The sequence below is a fragment of the Bos grunniens genome, chromosome 3 (assembly GCF_055505025.1).
Source record: "Bos grunniens cultivar Pamir isolate PY7600 chromosome 3, Bosgru_T2T1.0, whole genome shotgun sequence".
NCBI lineage: Eukaryota > Metazoa > Chordata > Mammalia > Artiodactyla > Bovidae > Bos > Bos grunniens.
Window position 1 is genome coordinate 105,676,856 of NC_141167.1, and position 22,334 is coordinate 105,699,189.

Here is a 22,334-nt window from a genome sequence, read left to right on the forward strand (position 1 = left end):
TTTTTTTTTTTTGCATTATTACAGAAAGGAGGCCACAGTACAAGTCAAGAAAGACTGTGGACCCAACAACTGGGCTACCAGACAGCAGCCAATGACAGTGCAAGAGGAAGAATACAAGACCCTTACACCTTTGCTCCTCATCACTGACCCCTGACTGTGAGCCTCATCCGCGGAATCCAGATTCCTCCCGGGAGGGGGGCACAGTTCTTGAAGAACAAGCCTACTCTGCTCTCCCTTCCACTGGCTGAGGATTAAAGCCACCTTTCTATTTCCTCCAAACTCTGTCTCTGTATTTTTTATTTGGCTTTAGTGGGCAGACAAAGCCAAGATCTTGGCTGCATCAACATGACCACATAACAGCCAGCATGTAGTAGCAAGATAATAATACCAGCAACTGACTTAAGGATCTACATCACAAAACCATGCCAACCTTTCAGCATCCATCCAGGCAAGGGTGAAGTCCTTTACATGCCTCATCTTTTTTTTTTTGGCGAGCCCCTGCAGTGGAAGTGGGAGTCTTAACCACTGGACAGCCAGGGAAGTCCCACCTTGTCTCCTTAATCTTCACAACAGCTCTGCAAGGTGGGCATTATTCCCAAATTACAGATGTGGAAATGGAGGCTCCACTAGGGCCATGCTGCTGCTAAATCCAGGTCTGAGTGCAGAAAGTCACTCTTCATTACCACTCTACACTCCATTATGTTACATGATGGCTTTCAAAAAGGTAACTTTCGTTAATTGATTTCATGATCAGGCTTATATACTGCTCTATTTTGTCCAAGATGTCTAGGAAAAGATAGTTCTAATGCTCAACAGCTCTCTTCCCCACTCACCTGTGAGAATTTTCCTTTTCTGTATTTCATTTCAATTTTATCCCCACTGTGTGAATGAAAAATATTGCCTGCTGAATCAGTTAAGCAAAGGATGTTGCAGCTATCAAGTCATTACATTACTATCCCCATAGTGAGCCCTGAGGGAACTCAGGCTAAAAACAATGCCCACCATCCAATCATCCAACTCTGCAGCCCTCTCCACCATGTCATGGTGCCCCTGGAGGACACTCAGGATGAGAAAACACAGGCTATATCCAGTTTTCTTTAATTAACAATAATTTCTTGGTGTTCTGACTACCTGGTCTTTGTTAAAATAACTCCTATGTATCCTGGCACCTCCCTTATCTCTGGAGCAGTCTCTCAGAGTTATCTGAGAGGCTGTGTCCTGGGCTTAAGTCCTCAGTTTTGTCCGCTGAATAAAACGCAACTCTCAATTTTTAGGTTGTGCATTTTTTCAGCGGACACTGCTTATGAGATTTACAAGGCAGTGCCTTCACAGCACCGTCTCCAGCTGACGCCCTTTCTCGCCATCCTCTCACTCCATTCCCCCAGCTGGTGCGGGCCCCCGCCCCCGGCCAGCTCACATTTCTAGTGTAGTGCTCCTTCCCTGTCAGTGCCTTTGTGCAATCTAGTCTAGTCTTAAATATACTTCCGCCACAGCTTCTGGTGAAAGTCTTTCAAGATCTGCTTCAAATATTGTCTCCAAGGGAAGCTTTGCCCCACTTTCGGTGGGGGAGGGGGTGCAATTAGTGGTTCCTGATTTTGTGCTTCTCTCTTACTCAACACTTACCCCTACTAGAGCACTTTCACCATCCTCTGAAAATGCCTCGTCTTCATTCATTTAACAGAGACTTCACTAAACACCTAACACACGCCACACACTGTGTTAAGCACTCAGGACATGAGACAAGTAAGAGTCCTGCCCCGTCAGCCAACAGTCAGCCTGGTGGGGGGACTGATGTTTCACATGATCGTCACAGTGTTATGAGGTACTTGTCTATATATCTGCCTTTAGAGCTGTAGAGTCTTCTCCTGGGGCAGGGAACTCCCCACAGTCCCTGATAGTGGCCTTCAGGGGGCTGGTTAGTTGACTGAATAACAGACTGCTCTGTAGAAAAAACAATGGGGAAAACAGGGGCACACGAATGTCACAAGAGGAAATTAAAAATATCAGTACACATAAGAGACAGTGCTCTATCTCATCACATTAAGGAAATGCAAAGCAAAGCCTCAGTGAGTTACTGTCCATTATCAAACAAGCACTGTAACCAGCTGATGAGAGCATGTGAGAGCAAGGGTGCAGAACAGCTCCTAGTTAGACAGGAAACCTGGCAAAGGGGTGAATCTACACAGCCCGCAATTCAGCAATTTCACTCCTAGACCAGGACACACATATAGCAAGCTGGTAGTTGCATTATTCATATTCGCTCCCAACCTGAAACCGCCCAAATGTTCTTCAAAAGGAAAATGGATAAATGGTGACATCTGCCTATGAGAGAATATTATACAGCAACAAAAATGAGAGAACCATAACCACATGCAACAAGGTGATTAGTCATCTAAACGTGATAATTAGTGAAAGAAGCCATATACATATGACACGGTTCCACTTGTAAGTCCCAAGCCAGGCAAAACAACTGTAGTATACTCTGCATCAAAGACAGGATGCTGGTTATCTCTAGGGTAGGAAGGAGAGGTTTTGACTGGAAAGGAATGTTCTCGGTGCCGCTGATATTCTAGTTCTTGACTTGGGTGGTGGCTGCATACGTGGCTTTCCAATAATTCATGAAGGCACACGCTGATGCTTTGTGCACCTTTCTGTATGTATGTGCTGTACTTTACAAGTTTAAAAGGTTAAAAACAACAGTAAACTCTTCCTGTAGCAATTCCAGTGTCTTCTCTTTTTCATTTAAGTAAAATGAGTTATGTCTCATCTCTGCTTTCTTGCCTTCAAGCTAAGCAATCCCAAGGCCTCTCATCCTTCCACAAGAATGATCCAGAAAAGCACCCATCACAGCTACCGTGCAGGGAAGCTGCATCGCTGTTGCCTCCGCGGCTTTGAATCGAACGAACCCAGGACGCACGGGGGAAGCAGGAAGGCGAAATCGGTTTCCTAAACAGAGTCGGTGTATGCCTTAAAAGAACAACTGCTCTGGTCACTTAATCTCAGCAGCTCGGTAACTGCAAATAGTCTTATTCATAAATGTTTCATCTCCTTGCCCTCAGTGATTGTTTCAGCTCCCACAGGGTCGTGAGGTGGTGACAGCAGTCTTTGTGCTGTTCTATTGTAGGGGCCTGGTGAGTTGGATGAAGTTCTTTTAAAAGTAACCTAAAGTATTAATTAATAACACTTTAGTTGCAGTTAATTTTCTTGTTGATTGCAAGAAAATCAGAGATGAGCAAACATGGTCAAGTGTGAAAGTGACAGTCGCTCAGTCGTGTCTGACTCTTTGTAACCCGCCAGGCTCCTGTCCATGGAATTCTCCAGGCAAGAATGCTAGAGTGGGTTGACATTCCCTTCTCCAGGGGATCTTCCTGACCCAGGGATCAAATCCAGCTCCCCTGCATTGCAGGCAGATTCTTTACCATCTGAGCCACCGGTGAAGCCCACACATGGTCAAAGCCCCCCTAAACCTCCACTGCTAATTCACCAGTGCTTACCCTTGCTGTTTCCCCTGTGTATCCAGGCTCCAAGGACACATATATGCAGCTCTCCTAACACAGGCGCTACTTACCTCCCCAGGAGCTTGCGACTATCTGCTGCCTGGCAGTAGCCCCAAATGCAGGACTTCCTGTGAACATACTACCTAAGGTTACTTGCTAACAACTGCCTAAGTGATAAGAGTTCCTGTCTAGAATTCGGTATTACTCCAAAAGCCCCCCATTCAGTGTCCTCAGAAATCTGGCTTCCACATAACACTGACAAGCTCTGGCTCCATGTGCGCCTTTGGGGACCTGGCCTTGCCCAATTATGGGGAAGGACGTGTTATCATCTGGACTACTGGGCTGGTTTCTGTTTCTAGACCCTGCTACCCTTGTTTTTGAACTATATATATAACTGTTAATCTCACTTTGTAATGATTGATTTGGCTTGTTGTGGATTTTCTGTTTAACCTGACTACCTGCGTGTGTGCACGCTTCAGTAGGGTCTGACTCTTTGTAACCCTATGGACCATAGCCCATCAGGCTCCTCTGTCCATGGGAATCTTCGGGCAAGAATACTGGAGTGGGTTAGCATGCCCTCCTCCAGGGGATATTACCGACTCAGGGATCAAACCCGTGTCTTTTGCATCTCCTGCTAGATGGTTCTTTACCACTAGCGCCACCTGGGAACCCCCTTACTGCGTGCAGGGATGCGTATTTACAAAACAGTCTTTCTAGACTGTCATTTCCCATAACCAGACTTTTCTGCACATATGGGCTATATCCAGTTGGATCATCTATCTCCCTACTGTAAAGCAGACGTCTGCAAACTCCTTCAATATTTGCTCATACAGCAGATACTGCAACAAAAATGGACTGCCTGTGAACGTGTGTGACTGAACTTGGAGCACATTATCAAAAAAGTAATGAATTACTGAGTTATTTTAAATACTAGCACACTATTTTAGAAGAGGATCTGCACCTAAATAAACTCATGTTCTTATCTTAACTCCTAGGAAATACGTGACAAGCAATTCATAGAGTCGCTAGGCATACATTTATTGCCTTCTTTTTTTGTTGTTTCAATATTTAATCACTGGGTTTTTTATTCTACTAGACAGCTACTGCCACATCAACATAATTTTCACAATTCCCAGGGTCTTCCTATAATAACCTGACTTGCTTTGATAACCTATAAGGCTTCCTGTGGGCAGAACAGTGAAGCCGCCCACCTGGTTGAGCAGTGCTCCCCAGCTGTCTTTACGCTGATGTACATTCTATTAAGGGTATTGACTAGACTGGCTTTTGAAGTTACAAGAAAGCAAGAGACGCCTCAGGTACCCCCGGAAAAAACACAGGTCTCCAGAAGTGGCCTCTACCTGCTCAAAGTTACCCAGTAAATGAAGGAAGAAAAATAGTATTTATCAACTATCTAGAGGCATTGTGGTAAGCATTGTATTTTAAAGATATACTACTACTAATGCCCAAATAACATGAATAGTAATGGCTTACATGCCTGCGCTGAGTATTTTACATGTAAGTTTAAAGTGTGAATGTACAATTAGTCTCATAAACACTGCACACACACAAGATGACTACACGGCTTGTGGTTTTATGCACTAAGTCCTGACACCCTGAAACCACGTCTTCTGTGCTAGGCTGGTCTGGCAAGAAGGACGTGACTGAGCTAGTTTGGCTCTGGCCAGAGAGGCTCAGCTACTGGTCCACATTTGGGTTCCACTGAGTCAAAGTTAGACTGTTAGTCTAGTTAGAATTGGACATGGAACAACAGACTGGTTCCAAATCAGGCAAGGAGTACATCAAGGCTATACATTGTTACCCTGCTTATTTAACTTATATGCAGAGTACATCATGAGAAACATTGGGCTGGATGAAGCACCAGCTGGAATCAAGACTGCCAGGAGAAATATCAATAACCTCAGATACGCAGATGACACCACCCTTATGGCAGAAAGCGAAGAACTGAACCTCTTGATGAAAGTGAAAGAGGAGAGTGAAAAAGTTGGCTTAAAACTCAACATTCAGAAAACCAAGATCATGGCATCCAGATGGGGAAACAGTGGAAACAGTGGCTGACTTTATTTTTCTGGGCTCCAAAATCACTGCAGATGGTGACTGTAGCCATGAAATTAAAAGACACTTGATCCTTGGAAGAAAAGCTATGTCCAACCTAGACAGCATATTAAAAAGCAGAGACGTTACTTTGCCAACAAAGGTCTGTCTAGTCAAAGCTATGGTTTTTCCTGTAGTCATGTATGGATGTGAGAGTTGGACTATAAAGAAAGCTGAGTGCTGAAGAATTGATGCTTTTGAACTGTGGTGTTGGAGAAGACTCTTGAGAGTCCCTTGGACTGCAAGGAGATCCAACCGGTCCATTCTAAAGGAGATCAGTCCTGAATATTCATTGGAAGGACTGATGCTGAAGCTGAAACTCCAATCCTCTGGTTCCCTGATGAGAAGAACTGACTTTTGAAAAGACCCTGATGCTGGGAAAGATTGAAGGTGGCAGAAGGGGACGACAGAGGATGAGATGGTTGGATGGCATCACTGACTCGATGGACATGAGTTTGAGCAAGCTCTGGGAGTTGGTGATGGACAGGGAAGCATGGGGTCCTTGCAGTCCATGGGGTCTCAAAGAGTTGGACACAACTGAGCGACTGAACTGAACTGAACTGAGTCAAAGTCCAAAGAGGGGACCTTCCCTCTCACTCTTGCCTTCTCTCCGTTCTCTCCCCTAGGACCTAGCCTATGAGTGGCTGCGCTCAGTCCCAGCTTCCAGCAAGGGCAATGTCCTCATCTCCATGGCTTGTAGGAAGCAGAGGGGCCAAGTCCAATACTGTTGGAGGCAGGCCTGAGGGCAGCCCCTGTCCCCCTGCCCCCTGAATTCTGCAGTGTTTCCAGGGGAAGTGGGCAGAAAGCCTTTGCTTTCTTTCTTTACTTTTTTCTTTAAGCATCTAGCCTTAATTGACCAGTTTTTATCCTGCCTTCACAACAGTATTAAAGGAAATGTAGCTTGCCCACTCCCTGTAGATGAAAGCTGAGACTGAGGAGGAGACTGGGGGTCAGTAGGAGGAGGCAAGGTTGAGGGGCTTTTGTGGAACTGAATTTCAGTGGATTGACTTTCTGGGAATTGACCTAGAGCCATTTCCAGGTGACCACAATTTTCTTCCCAAAAGGAAGGAATAAGGCTTTGCTAGATTGAGGGCAAGAGAAGAAGGGGGTGACAGAGGATGGAATGGGTGGATGACATCACTGACTCAATGGACACGAGTTGAGCAAACTCAGTGAGACAGTGAAGGACAAGGAAGCCTGGCGTGCTGAAGTGCATGGGGTCGCAAAGAGTCGGACACGACTTAGCGAGAGAACAAAAATTCCTAACATATGTCTTTAAAAGCATTTCCTTCAGCATTGACAAGTTCAGGAAAAAAAAATTTCCATCTATGCATACAGTGGAGAAGGTGTGTGAAGACATGGCAGAAAGAGATTTGAAGATGCAGGCCTTGAAGATGGGAGTGATGTGGCCACGAGCCAAGCAATGCAGCCAGATACCAGAAGCTGGAAGAGGCAAGGACTGACTCCCCCCGAGAGCATCGAGAGAGAGCACTGCCCTGTAAAACTTGCATTTCAACCCAGTAACACTACTGACTTCAGATTTCTAGCCTCAAGAACTGTGAGAGAATAGATGTCTATGGTTGTAAGCCACCAAATCTGTGGTCATTTGTCATCATAGCTGCAGGAAACAAAGACACCATCCTCCATAGATTGTGCCAATCAGGGAGCTCTGGGTGAAGGACTAGCACAGACCTTGCTGTGCAGCCAAGATTTCTGCATTTTGGGGGCTATCACAGAAAAGGTGGAAAGAGACCAGCTGGCATAGACAACACACGCACAGTCACGATTCCCACTTTTTAGTTAAACAGCACCGCCTTCTCATTTCTGTCCAGCAGTTACATTTTCTTTTGTTTTATTTGAAGGAAAGGTTATTTCTATAATATAACAAAGACTACTGATCATAAACCAACAGCCAATATCATATCTAAAATGGAATAATTAGGAATTCCCACTACAACAAAAAATAAAGAGGGCCACCATTACCACCATAATCTTACTTCCTCCATTCTGAGATGTACTCCAGACATTTCTGACTTTGGGATGTGAATTACATATTGTTGTTGTTTAGTTGCTAAGTCATGTCTGATTCTTTTGTGACCCCATGGACTGTAGCCTGCCAGTCTCCTCTATCCATGAGATTTCCCAGGCAGGAGTTCTGGAGTGGGTTGCCTTTTCTTTCTCCAGGGGATCTTCCCAACTGAGGGACCAAACCCCTGCCTCCTGCATTGCCAGGTAGATTCTTTACCACTGGGAAGCCCATGAATTATATGCATGGATATTATATATTGGGATATTGCAACTAGTAGTCCCTAAAACTATTATTAAATTGATAACATGTTCTTATGCTCAGTGGTCTTAAAATCAAAGAAATATGGTATTTAACATTATTCTGAAAATCCTAGCATATACTGTAACACAAAACAGAAGAGATAAACTGACAAAAAAAGAAAGAAAAACATTTGCAGATGATATCATAATCCTAGTTGATACAAGACGATTGAAACTCTTTGGATCACCATCAAACTCTTTGGATCACCAAGGAATATGGCTGGATGTAAGAGAAATATACAAAACACAACACTTCCTTATATGAAAAACACTATATTCTTAACAGCAAATAAAACATTTTAAAAAAGGTAAACAGAGACTTCCTGGTGGTCCAGTGGTTAAGAACCCGCCCTGCGATGCAGGGGACGTGGGTTCATTGCCTGGTCAGGGAACTAGGATCCCATCTGCTTTGGAGCAGCTAAGTCCACGTGCTGCAGCTACGGAGCCCGCATGTCCCAACTACTGAACACGCGCCAAAATGTAAGTCTGTCTGCTGCAATCAAAGCCCCCACATGATGCAAGGAAGGTCCTGCATGCCACAACTAAGATCCGAGGCAGCCAAATAAATAGACAAAATATTTTTTTTAATTAAAACTAAGAAGGGAAATATGGGAATAATTCTAAAAAATGTGAAGAGCCTAATGTATGAAAATGTGTGGAAAAGTACGAAACTCTGTTGAGGAATAACTGTCTTAAACAGAAGGATACATCAGTTACAAATGTGATGGCTAAACAGTTTATGACTGCCAAATCAAACAGCAGTTTAACTGCAAATTCTAATGAGGTTAGGGGCAGTAAGGAGTGGTTGCCTGACAAAATGATTAAAGTTCAAGTGCAAGAAAAAACAAGCAAGGATAGCCAAAATACTTGTTAAAAAGAGGACAGCCATACTGATTAAATCAAAGCAGTGCTAGTATAATACCAGAATGGAGCTACAGAGCAGAACCACATTTCCTAATAGGCCCTAGTGTGTGTACAGATCCAATGCATGACAGGAGCCAAAAGCAGCAGCAAGGGGAAGATCAATTAGTCTATATACGGAGCTTGGCTGGTTGATAGGCTTTCTAGGACAAAAAAAGATCTATTTAACCCTCATATACTGTTGGTGGGAATGTAATTTGGTACAGCCACTACGGAGTACAGTATGGAGGTTCCTTAAAAAACTAAAAATAGAGCTACCATATGACCCTGTAATCCCACTCTTGGACATATACCTGGAGAAAAACATGACCCAAAGGGATGGTGGTGGTGGTTTAGTTGCTAAGCTGTGTCCGACTTTGGCGACCACATGGACGGTAGCCCACTAGGCTCTTCTGTCCGTGAGATTTTCCAGGCAAGAATACTGGCGTGAGGTTGCCATTGATATATGTACCCCAATGTTCACTGAAGCACTGTTTACAAGCGCCAAGACCCATATGGAAGCAACCTAAATGTTCATCAACAGAGGAACGGATAAAGGAGATGGGGTACACATATGCAACGGAGTATCACTCAGCCAGGAAAAGAATGAAGTAATGCCACCTGAGCAAAATGGATGAACCCAGAGATTGTCATACTGAGTTAAGTCAGTCAGATACAGAAGAAGAACTATCATATGACATCCCTTATATGTGGAATCTAAACAGAAATGATACAAATGAACTTACTTACAAAACAAAAAGAGACTCACAGACTTAGAAAACAAATTTACGGGTGCCAGGGCAAAGGGATAGTTAGGGAGTTTGGGACGGTCATGTACACGCTGCTATATTCAAAATGGATAACCAACAAAGACAGCACATAGAACTCTACTCAAGGTTATATGCCAGACTGGACTGGAAGTGGATTTGGGGGAGAATGTGCTGTGCTTAGTCGCTCAGTTGTGTCTGACTCTTTGTGACCCCCATGGACTGTAGCCTGCCAGGCTCCTCTGCCCATGGGATTCTCCAGGTAAGAATACTGGAGTGGGTTGCCATTTCCTTCTCCGGGGATCTTCCCAACCCAGGGACCTAACCCAGGTCTCCTGCATTGCAGGCAGATTCTTTACTGTCTGAGCCACAGTGGATACATGTATATGTACGGCTGATTCCCTTCACTGTTCACCTGGAACTATCACAACATTGTTAATCAGCTATACACCAACACAAAATAAAAATGTTAAATTTTGGAAAAACAAACAAACAAACATTGACTTAAAGCCTTTATTGTTGTTCATTCGCCCAGTCACGTCCAACGCTTTGTGACCCCATGGACTGCAGCATGCCAGGCCTCTCTGTCCCTTATCATCTCCCAAAGTTTGCCCAAGTTCATGTCCATTGCATAAGTGATGCCATCCAGCCATCTTATCCTCTGATGCCCTCTTCTCCTTCTGCCCTCAATCTTTCCCAGCATTAGGGACTTTTCCAATGAGTCAGCTGTTCGTATCAGATGACCAAAATACTAGAGTTTCAGCTTCAGCATCAGTCCTTTCAATGAGTATTCAGGATTGATTTTCCTTAAGACTGACTGGTTTGATCTCTTTGCTGTCCAAGGGACTCTCAAGAGTCTCTTCCAACACCACAGTTTAAAAGCATTAATTCTTCAGTGCTCCACCTTCCTTATGGTCCAGCTCTCACAACCATACATGACCACTGGGAAGACCATAGCTTTGACTATACGGACCTTTGTCGGCAGAGTAATGTCTCTGCTTTTCAACACACTATCTAGGTTTGTCATAGATTTCCTGCCAAGGAGCAAGAGTCTTTTAATTTCATGGCTGCAGTCACCATCCATAGTGATTTTACAGCCCAAGAAGAGGAAATCTGCCACTACTTCAACCTTTTCCCCTTCTGTTTGTCATGAAGTAATGGAGCCGGATGCCATGATCTTATATTTTTTTTAAATATTTAGTCTTAAACCAGCTCTTTCACTTTCCTCCTTCACCCTGATCAAGAGGCTCTTTAGTTCCTCTTCACTTTCTGCCATTAGAGTGGTATCATCCGCATATCTGAGGTTGTTGATGTTTCTCTTGCCTTGATTCCATCCAGATAACGCACCCAGCCCATTTCTCATGATGTGCTCAGCGTATAGATTAAACAAACAGGGTGACAGCAGACAGCCCTGTAGTATCCTTTCTCAATCTTGAACCACTCGTTTCATACAGGGTTCTAACTGTTGCTTCTTGACCTACATACAGATTTCTCAGGAGACAGGTAGGATGGTCTGGTATTCCCATCTCTTTAAGAGCTTTCCATAGTTTATTATGATCCACACAGTCAAAGGCTTTGGTATAGTTGATGAAACAGAGATAGATGTTTTTTTGGAATTCCCTAGCTTTCTCTATGATCCAGTGAATGTTGGCAATTTGATCTCTGGTTCCTCTTCCTTTTCTGAATCCAGATTGGACATCTGGAAGTTCTTAGTTCACATAATGCTGAAGCCTAGCATCTAAGATTTTAAGCATGATCTTACTAGCATGGGAGATGAGTGCAACTGTCCAATGGTGAACACATTCTTTAGTACTACTTTCTTGGGAACTGGGAAGAGGATTGACCTTTCCAGTCCTGTGGCCACTGCTGGGTCTTCCAGATTTGCTAACATATTAAATGCAACACCTTGACGGCATCATCCTTTAGGGTTTTGAATAGTTTTACTGGAATTTCATCACATCCACTAGCTTTATTAACAGCAGTGCTTCCTAAGGCCCACTTGACTTCACCTTCCCTAATGTCTGGCTCTGGGTGGCTGACCACACCATCATAGTCATAGGGTTCATCTGGACCTTTTTTATACAGTCCTTCCATGTATTCTTTCCATCTCCTCTTAATCTCTTCAGCTTCTACTAAGTCTCTACCATTTACGTCCTTTATTGTGCCCATCTTTGGGCAAAATGTTCCCTTGATACCTCCTATTTTCCTGAAGAGACCTCTAGTCTTCCCCTTCCGTTGTTTTCTTCTAGTTTTACACACTGTTCATTGATGAAGGCCTTGTCTCTCTGTGCCGTTCTTTGGAAATCTGCGTTTTTGGGGATATATCTTTCCCTTTCTCCCTTGTTTTTCATTTCTCTTCTTTCTTTAGCTATTTGTAAGGTCTCCTCAGATAACCGCTTTGCCTTCGTGCTTTTCTTTTTCTTTGGGGTGATTTTGTTTGCTGCCTTCTGTACAATATTATGGACTTCCCTGTCCATAGTTCTTCAGGCACACTGTTTACAAGTTCTAATCCCTTAAATCTATTCAGATCATCAGCTTCTCATAGCCAAATTCAGGCTTAAACTAAAGAAAGCGGGGAAAAACACTAGGCCAGCCAGGTACAACCTAAATCAAACCCCCTATGAATGTGCAGAGGAGGTAAAGAATAGATTTAGAGCCTTGCCTGATATTAATAAACCAAAATAAATTACAAACGGATTAAAGGATTATTTGTAAAGCATTTTGAATAAAAACACTGAAAAACAAAATCTTTGGGTATGACTTGACCTGTTTCACAGGAATGGAAGACATCACAAAGGAGAAGACTGACATCTGTTTACTGCAGACAGATTTTTGTACTTCAAAATAGTGACACGATGTTTGAAAATGTTCACAGTAAAAAGTTTTTAAAAAGTAATATAAATTAAAAAATGGAAATGAACAGGCAATCACAGCTATGCACAAGACAGAGTTAATCCGTATGTATGTATACATAAAGCCCATGTACCTGAAATAAGACAGCACGCGCATATGGAGAGCTCATATGTGCCAGCGTGTGGTTTACCCTTTAATTTTCACAACTGCCTTATAAGAGAGGTGCACTGTTCCTGTCCCCATGGTAGAGCAGGGGAAGCTGAGGTGGACCAAAGTTGTTTAAGATAACTAAGTCAGTACTGGCAGAGCCAGGATTCAACCTCAGGCACTTTGGCTCTGGGGCGGGTGCTCTTGGCCATTACACTATGCCGTTCCCACTAATGCTGCAGTGGACAAAAAGCCAATTCACAAAAAAGGAAGTGCAAATGCGTGGGGAGATATTCAATCACATTTATAATACAACTTACATTTCCATTCATAAAATCAGCAATTAAAAAAAAAAAAAACCAGTGCCAGCTGGGGTGACTCCATGGCTACCTTCACAATCTAATCTTAGATTCTAGGAATCCACTCTGGCCCCCTCCAAAATGTTCTCAAAGATGGTTAGGTGACCATCACCTCCCTTCTTTAACCCTTTTTTGGCTATCTGTTACCCTGGCATAAAGGCCCAAGTCTATAACAAGGGCAGCGATTCCCACTCTCCAGCCAAGCCTATCCTTTCATGTCACAAAAAGCACCGTCCACCCTGTTTGCCCAGTAGCCACAGAGCACTCTTGCAGCCTTGAAAAAGCCAAGCTGTAGACTCTTTTCTCCTCCAGTCCTGTTCCTATGCCAGAAGGCATATGAACCTTATAGTATCTATAACCCCAGGAAGCTTCCTTCATAATACTTAACAGTAGCTATAGTCACACAACTGCATGATCTTTGTCAGTCTGTCCTGAGCAGTACTAGTCTTGTACCCTCACGACCCAGCACAGTGCTTTGGCTGTCAAAGATATTCCACAAATATCTGCCAAAGGAATATACATTAATGACTGAAAGAAAAAGAAAGGAGAAAAGTAAAAAATAAGGAAAGGAGGAGAAACAGGCACCCTCCTAGATGGTGGTAAGATTAAGATGCCTTCTTTTTTTTTTAACAAAGCAATCGGACAACGTGTGTCAGAAGTCTTAAATATATTAATAACGCCATGCAATAATCAACAATCATTATTAATATTGTAATCATATTGCAACATAATTATTAATAAGTATAACTAATAGTGCAATCATAAAAACCTATCTTGAGGAAGATAATTCGAAATCTAGCACAGAAATTTAGGCTGGCTATAGAATTGCATACAATAGCAAAAAACTGAAAACATCTTTAATGTCCAAAACTAGAGATGTGGTCAAGTAGCCTGTGGTACAGTCATAAATTATACAATATATAAAAGTCGTATTTATGAAGAGTTAATGCCATGGAAGATGTTTAGTTCATTATAGGGGGAAAGACATAACATTTAAATAGAGAACAGTTAGGGTTTTGAAAAACAACATGACTAAGTGGCAGACAGGGCTGAGTGCCTGCCGGGGAACTCTGCCTTCCTTCCTGACAGACCCCTGGTTCTGGCCACAGTCCTTGGAGAAGGCCAGGCTCCCTCCCCGGGGTCAGAGGACGGACCCTGATTAGCCTAATCTACCCCGGTTTTGGCAGTTCCACTCCTCTTGCCAGTGATACATGTGATACAACTCTGGCCAGCAAAACAAAAGGAAGTCTGTCAGGGGCTTTCTGTGACAAAAATTCCTTGCTGTGAATAAATGGTGCCCTGAGGATGGCAGAGCAGAGGGCTGGGACAACGCTGAGTTGCTGTATCAACCTTCCCTGGAACTGCCCTATCTGTGGGCTGACCAACACAGCATCATGTGAAAGAGAGCAGAATGTTCACAATGTCTGAGAGGTGGGATTACCAGGCATTTTATTCATTTTAATAGCTTCTTCAACTTTCAAGTTTTTTATAATAAAGCATCAAAGTAAGAGGGAAAAAGTTAATAAGAAAAAGATAACTACCTACTGTATGAACCTCGCCTGGAATAATCTCAGTCTAGATGAAAACAGCCATGTAAATAAATGATTAAGATATGATGAGATAAAATCACAAAATACCACATCATAGCTATTTGTCTGTTGTTGCTGAGTCGATAAATTGTGTCTGACTCTTTGCAACTGTAGCAGACCAGGCTTCTCTGTTAAATAAAAAATTTTAAAATCCCTCGTAATATCTAATGGTGAGGATATGGAGAAACTAGAACTCTTATACACTGTTGGTGGGAAGGAATGTGAAACAGTACAACCACTTTCAAAACTGTTTTGCAGTTTCTTCTAAGGCTAAATAATGCAAATACCCTATGGCTCAGGCACTATACTTCTGGGTACTTACTCAAGGAAAATGAAAAGAGATGGTCACAAAAAGACTTACACAAGAATGTTTATGGAACCAGGAACAGGGAGAAGGGAAGAGGGAGAGTTGTTTAATGGGTGCAGAGTTTTAGATTTGAAAATGAATAACTTCTGGGACTTCCCTGGCGGTCCAGTGGTTAAGACTGCTTCCACTGCAGGGAGCCTATTAGAATCAATGCCTGGTCAGGGAACTAAGATCCTGCATGCTGCATGGCCAAAAAATATAATAATTAATATATATTAAAAGAAAAGAAAATGAAAAAGTTCTGGAGATTGGTTTCACCACGTGAATATACATTATACCATTGAACTATACACTTGAAAATGGTTAATTTGGTAAATTTTATGTGTTTTTTCACCACAATAAAAAAAGAAGAAAAAGAATGTTCATAGAACTTTATTCTTGATAGCCACAAACTGGAAACAACCCCAGAGTCCAGAGACTGATGAATGAATTAAACAACTAGTACGCAAGCATAAAGCAGATAGTGACACATGCAACGTGGTTGAACCTCACTAAAAGAAGCCACACACAAAGTACATACTGAATAGTTCAATTTACATGACATTTTAGAGAGGCAAAAACTGATCTATGATGATAGACATCAGAACAGTGGTAGCCTCTGGGTATACTGGTAACTAGAAAGGTGCATGAGGGAACTGTCTGCAGTGAGGGAAATCCTTTATCTTCTTGATTTGGAGGTAATTAAATGGGTATCTGTATTTGCCAAAATTTATTGAATGGTATTCAGTGAATACCATATCATATTCATAAAATGTTTATTGTATATGATTATATCTCAAAAAGAGATTTAGGGAAGTTTTGAGACGAGGGAATTGGACGAGGCTAAATTCATCATTTTGACTACACTGAGAAGCTGTTAGCCGAACAAGACTGCTTCTTTAAATCAGATCAATAGCAAGAGATAAACATCTCATGCAGCAATTTATAAAATGCTTAATTTAAGAACATTAAAATGATTACAATTATACATATATTTGAAGTCAGTTTTGTGGAGTAAGCTTTGATATTCTACTAAATTTAAAAAAGGAAAAATATATGATACACACACACTAATGTATCTTTAAAACAAAACATAGACCTTTATTTAATTAAAACTGCTTTTATTTAAAACACTGGACAGAGTGTTGAAAATTGCTCTTTCTTCATTAAGTAAGAATAACTGGAGCCTATTATACAGAGTGAAGTAAGCCAGAAAGAAAAACACCAATACAGTATACTAACGCATATATATGGAATTTAGAAAGATGGTAACAATAACCCTGTGTACGAGACAGCAAAAGAGAAAAAATAAAATAAAACACTGGACAATATTTTCATCAAATACCTTGTTAAAATCTGAAATAAAACCAAATATTAACTTTTTAGTCATATGTCAAAAAGCAAACCTTTAGGACACAGAATGAAGAAAAAATATTTTTAAGCGTACAAAGGAAGAAATCAAAAAGGACAAAATTTGTCTACAGGAGAATGAAAAAATAATAAAGCCAAAATTTGATAGCAACCAACCAACTGGAAGGGTATTTACAGCACATAAGAGTTTTTTGCTTTTTATAATCAGCACATACTCATTTTTTAGATAATTTGTATAATTTATAAACAAAATCATTTAGAGACAACAAGCAAATAGACAAAATCACAAATTAACAGAATTTTTAAAATGGAAATAAAAATGGTTAACAAAAAACAGTTCAAACTAAATCATAACCAAAAGTGCAAATTAAAATGAGACACTGTTTTTCAAGTTAGCCAAGATTTTCCTCTTTCAGTTAAAATACCCAGTCCTGGAGAGGGCAGGGCTAGTCAGGGGCACAGGGAATGGAGAGGCATTGCAGTGTAAACTCAGATTGGCGTGTAAACTTGTACTCACTTTAAAAAAATAATTATTTATTTTTAATTTGAGGATAACTATTTTATTTGGAGAAGGAAATGGCAACCCACTCCAGTGTTCTTGCCTGGAGAATCCCAGGGGCGGGGGAGCCTGGTGGGCTGCCGTCTATGGGGTCGCACAGAGTCGGACACGACTGAAGTGATTTAGCAGCAGCAGCAACTGTTTTATTAGTGCGCATGTATCATTCTGTCATACATCAACATGATTCAGCCACAGTCTTACTCACTTTTAAGGAAGCAAATGAGGACAAGAAGGTACTGCAGCTAGGTAGAAGGGAGGCCCAGATATTTGGGGGTGAGAGTGGGGTTAAACAACAGCCCTCTCACCTCCAGCCTCTAATGGTAAGAAAATTACTTTTTTTGTGTAATTTTGTTTCTTCTTTAGAACAGGAGGGTATCACTGCTCCGCTTTTTCTGTTGGGGCGTAGATGTGGCATGAGTAGGGTTCCCTGAAGATGAGGCACCAGGAAGATGGATGTGGGTTTGGGCCCTCCCTGGGAGAGGCCCAAAGACCAACACCTGAGCAGCCGCTGTGCTGAAGGCCAGACTGCACTCTGTGCTGCAAGTCCCCCCACATTTGGCTCTGCCACTCACCCCAAGCCAGGGTGCTGTTCCTGGGGAGCAGCGCTGGGCACAGCAGAAGCGCCTTGAGATGGCTATGGAGAAGGCAAGGTGCAGATCGGCGTGCAGAACATCTGGGTGAGAAGCCAAACAATGACAAGAAGATGGAGTATATTTTATGTAAAAGTCCAAGAAAAGGAAGGGAGGAGATACACACCAAGCTATTAGTAGTAGCTGTACCCCTGGAGGGTGAGATAAGCTGGATGGAAAGGGGTCTCATTTCGTTTATAATTTCTAGTTTGGAATTTTTTTTTTAAGCCTCTTTTGAATGTTTGGGTATTAAAAAAAAAAAAAGGTTTAAACTTCACAACCCTTGATCCCCAAACTCCAGTCAAAGAATGAATTGTTAAGGGACTTAAAACCTTCCCTGGCTCATTGTAAGTGCTCAAGGAAATGTTTTAAAGATAAATACTCTAAGGGTGGGGGGGGGGGCGGCGGGGAAAGACTCAAACTATGGAAAAAAGCCTTAATATCCTACCTATCATAGTTTAGACTATGAAAAGACTCTTTAAAGTCCCTTGGACCGCAGGGACATCAAACCTGTCAATCCTAAAGGAAATCAACCCTGAATATTCATTGGAAGGACTGATGCTGAAGCTGAGGCTCTAATACTTTGGCCACCTGGTGTGAAGAGCCAACTGATTGGAAAAGACACTGATGCTGGAAAGGATTGAGAACAGGAGGAGAAGGGGACGATAGAAGATGAGATGGTTGGATGGCATCACTGACTCAATGGACATGAGTTTGAGCAAATTCCAGGAGACAACGAAGGACAGGGAAGCCTGGCATGCTGCAGTTCATGTGGTCTCAAAGAGTCGGACGGGTCTTAGCAACTGAACAACATCATAGTTCAGGAGGGTTTCAGGGGGTGAAATATCTCACAGGGTGGAATTTCCAGGTGGCTGTTCCTTGGGGCTTGACCCTTCACCTCTGCCGGTTCACATGCACACGGGGAGACAGGTTCTGCCTTGCTGGGATGGCACCTGCATACCTGTGTTTACAGACATTTACAGTGACAACTGTATCTACCATGCAGATTAATAATGTTGATTAATCCTAATCAACACAGTGGCATCATTTTCTCCCTGTGAGTAGATTTTCAGTTATTCTCTAATAAACACTTATTAAGCACATACTATGTGCCAGGCACCGTCCTAGACCCTAGAGATACAGTGGTAAACAAAACAAAAATTTCTTTCCTCATTATTTTCATGAAACTGATGTTTTAGTGAGAAGACAGGCAACAAACAAATATACAATGTCAATTAGTTCTAAGTGCTAAGAAGAAAAATAATGCAGCTAATTTCTTAGCTAAGTAAGAAATACAGAGCACACAGCCTCTGTCTTCAAGGGGCTCTCAGTCTAGCAGAGAACTGACCCGAAAATAGACAGTTATCAAAGAGAAATCAAATCCACAATGGGGTTGTGCTCAGGGGTTTATGTGACTTCCTAATTGATGGAGGTCAAAGAAAGCGTCTGGGAAGAGAAGCATGGCCTGAACCCAAGGAAGTCAATCAGCCAAAACAGTGTGTGTGAGTGTGTGCATGCACACACACACAACCCAAACAGCAGACGCAAAGGCAAGGAAAAGATAGAAAGAACGCGATCGATGCCATAACAAAATAACAATGTGCGATGGACAAACAACACCAGGTGGCTTCACTCTAGCTGAAAGACTCTGGGCCTCAGAGAAGTGGGATATAAGCACACATGTCAGCACAGATGCCTATGCACGCACACACACTTGAAGCAATCATTGGTGTTTTCACCTGCCTAGTACTTACTTCTGCACTTCCCATCCCATGCCGTTGTGGAAGAAGTTTCACTCCTGCCTTCAAAAGTGGGCCTGTGACACAGACTTGCCTAATCATGGCATCCGTTGCTCCTTGTCTACATGACTAGTTTACAATGCTAGAAGTGAGCTATAAGGTCATAGGCTTGGGGCTGCCAGAAGTCACCTTTTTCAATATGAACAGAGAAAACAGCAGAAAAGAATGAGGGCAACAAACAAAAAGAAGCAGAGAAAGGCAGGGTGAAGAGAGTCTTCACGGCATCATTTCAGTCTCACGATCCAGCCATGCCTGAAGTTCACCTTTGGACTGCCTAGTTAAATAATCAATCCTTTTTTGCTTACATTAGGTTTCCGCTATTTACAATTAGATTAGCATATACCCTCCTGGGGAAAGAACTTCACTCTGTGTGTGGTGGTGGTGGGGTACAAAGGGAAAGGAAGGATAAATTATGTAAAAGCATCTCTCCCATTAAGGCTGATAAACGTGATGAAATAGGTGACTTCAGGACATCTGGGAGGGTACAGAAGCAGCAATGAGAGCTTCCTGGGTGGAGGAACTGAGAGTTTATTTGTCACAATCTACATGGGTGGATTATGCAAATCTTCCAAGTTCCTAATAACTCACCATACAGCTGAAAGTCATCTTCAAACTGAGAAACAACACAGAACAGCTGATCAAAAACACCAAGAATGTCATCTGTTTAAAACCCATTTACTATTCCCACATGAATGCACATCCATCACAGACCTTTCTCAAATACTTAATTTTGTGACAAACTTAATATTGTGAATTCTCTAACCCTGATACCAAATGATCATCCAGTGTTCTCCAGGAAACTTAACTCAAGCAGCTGCACTCACTATGGTCCAAGTCTAACAGATGTTAGAGCAAAATAAACTGCTGTATCTCAAGAGATCACTACAAAAGCCCAAAAGCTCAGATCCTGTGGTTGACATATTTGAAAACTCAAATCAGTTGGTCACAGATAATACCAGTCGTGGTCTGAATCACAGCTTCAAATCTTTAAATCCTCAAATCAGAAGAAAGGTCACATTACACCCTGTTACAGTATAAAAATAACTAGCTTAAAGGAAATTGTCTTAAGCAATGTTACTCCTGGCTGAAGTAACAATATCTGGAGATGTTTTCTTCTTTCCAAGTATCTATTGTGTGTGTATGATCCCAGCACATGTGCCCATGAGCCTTTCCTTTTTCTCTGCATGAAAAGGCCAAATCTTGGTTCACATCTGGACAACGCTGGGCAAGATGTAAAATACAAGATAATTTATCACCAGACAATGAGATGTTATTCTTAGAGCAAATACTGGCCCTCTAAACTCTGCTTATGCCTCCCTTCCCCCACTACACTAGGCTCACACTGCCTGGGCTCAAGTCATTGAGAAATGTTATTCAGTTGCTAAGTCGTGTCCAACTCTTTTTGACCCCATGGACTGCAGCACGTCAGTTCTTCACTATCTCTGGGAGTTTGCTCAAATTCATGTCCACTGAGTTGGTGATGCTGAGAAATAACAAGACCCAAACCCCATAGAGCCTGAGGGCCTGGGTTCAAGTTCCAACTCTGCCATTAACTAGTGTCAGAAACTTGGCTAAGCTCATCTTCTGCATCTGTAAAATGGGAATTATACTTATTATAGCACTGGGTTGCTGGAGGGATTAAATCAATTAGTGTCTGTAAAGAGCCTGGTTACAGGGTCACACACCTAGCAAGTGCTCAATAAAGAGAAGTTACAATTAAGAGATGGAGAAGGAAATGGCAACCCCTTCTGGTAGTCTTGCCTGGGAAATCCCATGGACAGAGGAGTCTGTTGGGATGCAGTCTATGGTACTGCAAAGAGTCAGACACGAATGAAGCAACTAAGCATTATTAAGAGAATAAAGTGAGGCTTAATCTTTTTCCAGTTCTAAAATTTGATGATCTACTGTAGAGAGATGGTGGGTTTCTAGTCTCCCCACCCCCATCCCAACTCTGCTTTATCCTATCTGGCAGAATAGCAAATATTCAGAATAGCAAAAAGTTCCCCTGCTTTTCAAGCACCTGTACCAACAGGAAACCTTCAGCAAGGAAGCAAGTTCAAGTCATGGGTGCTTGGATCTTACTAATAATAGCTAGACACTTCAAATTCTGACAACAACCCTGCAAGGTAGATATAATAATCCTCATTTGTAGATAAGATCAGGTAGGAGTAGAAAGGTTAAATAACTCAGTCACTGTCATACAGCTGGCAAAGCAGACCTGACTCCCAAAGTTCATGCCCTCTTTCTACTCTATTCCCTCCTCTCATACAGTAAGCACACCCAACTATGAAATAATGAAATAATGGAAAAGATATTTCAGGATCTCTGACACGATGGGAACAGGCTTTCTTTAGTAAAGAAAGAAACTGGCATCATCACTCACATTTGCTGGGCAATTTGTTGCTCCTGCGTGCTCCCTCCCAGTGGCCTGTTCTAGAGATCCGGCCTCCCTCTCAACATCAGCCACTGTGCAGGCCTCTGTGTGCACATCCTCCTCCCTTAGCAGCTTAGGCTCTGCTCCCTCCCTTACCGCAGGCTGGGACACCCCGACACTGCGTGGAGTATCCGGTGACAGGTACTAAGGCCTTTTTGAAAGACAAGTTTCCCAAACTCTGACATCAACACGTCACACCTGAGGCAGGCTTACCCTCTAGCGGGGCCCAAGAATCAAGCCAGATGAAGGAAGGGGAGGTGACGCAACTAGGCTTCCTGCACCAAGGCCAGAGCGAGGCGGAACGCAGTGTCCGTGACCCCGCAGTGGGCTCTACACGGCGGACGCCTACGCCTTCCCTGTGGAAGGCACGCCAAGGGCGGCGGATGTTATCCCAGGGATGAGGCGCGGGCCTATGCAGTCAGAGCTGAAGACGCAGAAAGGAGCGGACCGGAACGAGTCCCAGGCGCCTCGCTCTACTGTCACTCTCCCTCAGGCGAGGGAGTTGGCGAGAGGAAAACAAGGGCCTTTGGTACCCAGCTGTTCGGCTCTGGCTGGCACGAGCGCCAGAGCATCCGTGCGCAGTCTCTGCCGCCCACACCCGGAGCACGCACACGAGCACTTGGCCCCCGGCGATCACCTCCCCG

General features: G+C 42.8%; 1 protein-coding gene across 30 annotated transcripts in view; it reads right to left on the reverse strand.

The window, feature by feature from the left end:
- Nucleotides 1–22,334, reverse strand: part of ADAR (adenosine deaminase RNA specific) — a 52,466-nt gene that overhangs the window by 29,247 nt on the left and 885 nt on the right. For 7 of the 30 annotated variants that reach the window (XM_086392973.1, XM_086392983.1, XM_086392980.1 and 4 more), the window contains exon 1: nucleotides 21,640–21,978. The exons of 17 other annotated variants lie outside the window; for them this stretch is intronic. The gene's annotated coding sequence lies outside the window, so the exon portion shown is untranslated. Of the gene's footprint in view, nucleotides 1–17,400; nucleotides 17,502–18,309; nucleotides 18,419–21,639; nucleotides 22,169–22,334 lie in introns of those variants that run through there. 6 more of the 30 variants (XM_086392982.1, XM_086392979.1, XM_086392984.1 and 3 more) reach the window with 5 other exon arrangements.